The sequence below is a fragment of the Vigna angularis genome, chromosome 2 (genome assembly GCF_016808095.1).
Source record: "Vigna angularis cultivar LongXiaoDou No.4 chromosome 2, ASM1680809v1, whole genome shotgun sequence".
Classification (NCBI taxonomy): Eukaryota; Viridiplantae; Streptophyta; class Magnoliopsida; order Fabales; family Fabaceae; genus Vigna; species Vigna angularis.
The window spans coordinates 25,692,564-25,695,936 of record NC_068971.1 but is presented as its reverse complement, the minus strand read 5'-3'; positions in this window follow the sequence as shown (position 1 = coordinate 25,695,936).

Below are 3,373 nucleotides of genomic sequence, written 5' to 3'. Positions count from 1 at the left end.
TATAAAAATAAAGCTTTTTTTTAAATTATATAATTTCATTAGTTTGATAGGATATTAGAAGAAAAATGAAAAATAAATATATAAAAAGTAAAATGGATTTCACCCTTTCCGAATTTTTTTTTTCTTACTCACTTCCCCCTGAATAAACTATTTTTTTTACCCTATTCATTTTAACAAGATATAAGAGGGAGTTAACATCTATCTTCACACCCTTTTCCCAAGGTTTATTCAAGTAAAAGAAATATAATTTTGACTTAAAATATAATTAAACTTAATATGTAATTACAATTTAATGAATCAAAATAATGAAAATAATTCATTAATTAAAATTTGACAATATATAATTAATAATATGTATTCTTGTAGAAAAGAGAATGTGGTTCTTCTAAGGTGAAGAATGTGACACTTTAGGGAGTTGGTTTGACAAATTGAGTGACTTATTGTTAAGTCGTTGGTGAAAACTTAGGAAATCACTTAATTCAATAAAAATTTAAAGAGAATATTAAATATATAATATAAAAATGAGTATAAAATTGATAAATTATTTTCTGTCAAATCAATATGTATTTATACACCTTTTAAACCATAAGCAAAGACTGAGAAGATAGGATTGATAACTGTAGACTTTTTCTTATATACACGAGTGCACTGCATATTAGGTACCAAGAAATATCTCAAAAAATAATAAAATTAAGTGAGTAAATAAATGATAATAACATATTGTGACATTTTTTAGTACCGAGTTTTTATTCGACAATTGTAATCATTGTAATGTATCTGTAAAGACGTGAACCTTAATGAAAATTAATAAAAAATTATTTATTATAATGATGAATACTTCACATTTAAAAATATTATATTATTTTCTTTATTGAAATTTAACCTTTTTTATACCCGTTATTATCTTATCACATCATTATTTTAATCTCAAAAACTATCTTTCAAAACTTTTCACTCTCTCGTTTCTCTTTCAACTATATAAGTATCTAATTTGAAAAAGAGATTGAATATTTATTTCTCTATTGTTTTCTTTCTATACTTCAACTCAAGTTGTGATTTTCCAAAGATTGATGTAATCTTGTGTTCCAATTATTGGCTCCTTTTGAATTAAAAGAAAAGAAAGAGAAAGAAACGTGGCATGTTTTACATTTAGTACGATCTCCCTCACTTAATTATTGATAGCATAATCTATATATGATAATATATATATATATATATATATATATATATATATATATATATATATATATATATATATATATATATATATATATATATAATAAACAACACATGCGCATATCTGTCAAATGGTCCATGCATTCAACCACCACTCTTAGGTTAAAAAATAATTTAGGGATCTTTTGTTGCATTTCGCTTTGAAACTTATCATAGGGTCAAACTTCCTTTAACAAATGCACTAATTAGAAGAAAATAATTGTGATATTATTTTAATAAATAACATATATGAGATGAAGTTGTTTAATAAATATATGTTAATATTCCAAGAGATGAGTGATATAAAACTTCAAAACACTTTGGCTATGCTACTTATGATAATGTATTCTCAAACCCCCAATCATACACAAACTAAAATTTTGTGAATCATGACGCAATCAAGATTATGGAAATATTAACGAAACTAAATATAATGTGTTCATATGATAATTACTAGCAATTTATAAAAGTTTATTGTTACTATACTATTATGGCTTTTGTTGGTGTGTACGTTTGTGCAGTGCATTTGTGGGGCATGCTGCAAAGATCATGGATGCTAAGGTATTCTAATCATTTCATTATATTATATAGAAATTGGATTACGTAAAACCATTGGATCTTGGCTTGTTATAATTATATATATCAGAAACTGAAAAGACAATTCATAATTTGACTCTACTCACTAGACCCCACACCAAAACGATAAAAATGAAAGAATATGGGACAATTTGGATCTTCTAATCTTTCAAAGAGAAATTATTGTAAAACCCAAGCAATAATGAAGCTTGTTGTGTTATTCTTAAGAAAAGTTTTAGTTTTTTTTTTTTTAAAGATTGTTGATCAATGTTTATATCTTTTTATACACGGCTTATTTTCGTTGAGAAATTTAACATATTGTTTTCGAAGAAAATTTGATGATTAAAATGTAATACAGGGAAACTTAAAATTGGAACTTTGAATTGAGTTTTAAATAATTTTCAAAACACTGTTTATTTTCTCTTGGAAGAGTTCGACGGTCTACAATAATTATTAAACACTTAAATATTTAAAATAATTTTTAGAAGAAATCTTTAAAAAACAATAATGCACATTTATTTTTATACTGGTTAGCTCCAAATTAAACTATGCTTAGTTTTTCTTTATTTGCTCTTAAAGATTTCACTAATTATAAAGTATTACAACGAGTTTAATGACTCTTAGTATACAACTAACCTAATTGATTAAGACAAATAACCACTCCTGGTAAGAAATAGTCTAACTGACTAGAAGGTTTAACTCAACTAAGTTAAACTTATAAGTATTTTACTTCATTTCTGAAAGAAAACAAAAGTGTTTTATAGGTTACAAGAACGAAATATGTAACTTTAGTAAAGAAGATTTGAAATCAATATAAAGAGATTCTGAAAACTTGTAAAAAACTTTTCTTTTTCAGAAAACAAGCGTTAGATAATGTAAGCTTTAGAAAACAACAACAAGAGAGCATGCAAAGATAATTCTTAGTTCTTCTCTTCACGCGTTCCTTTTTATATAGGCTTCTTTGAAAAAGATTTGTTACTAAGAGATGTAGTCTTTTGTACTAGGTGTAATATCCTATTTTAATAGTGTAAAACTACTAAAATAAAACGTACATACATGATAACTTACAAGGAACCTGAGACTAATAGAACATAAAATTCTATCCTTGAAGAGAAAAAATTATCTATCATGTTGCTTCTCTCTTAACCAACTACTGAATCAACTGAAAAGACCTCCCTTTCTTAAGCTCACACTAGTTAAGGTGATTATTGCAAAAGAGAAAACAACACACAGACAGACAAAACACAAAATCAAGGGTAAGCTAGTGATACAAAATATTTCATAATATACTTAAATATTTTAAACATTCTACACGTGATACATATAACACAATTTAACCAACCAAACACTTTAACATGACCAAACTTTAACTGAACTGTCCGGACTTAGAATGAATGTCGAGTTATGGCGGGTTGTGCACTTCTGGTGAATTCTACTGCTTTGCAAAGTCATTGCCAATGGATTTCACCCTACCACACTCACAAAATTAGTCTGTTCCACGCCCTAGATCATACTAGAAGCACCTAAGACTAAGACCTCCTGCTACTTTCACCACATGTGTCAATCTTTTTTACTTGAGAAT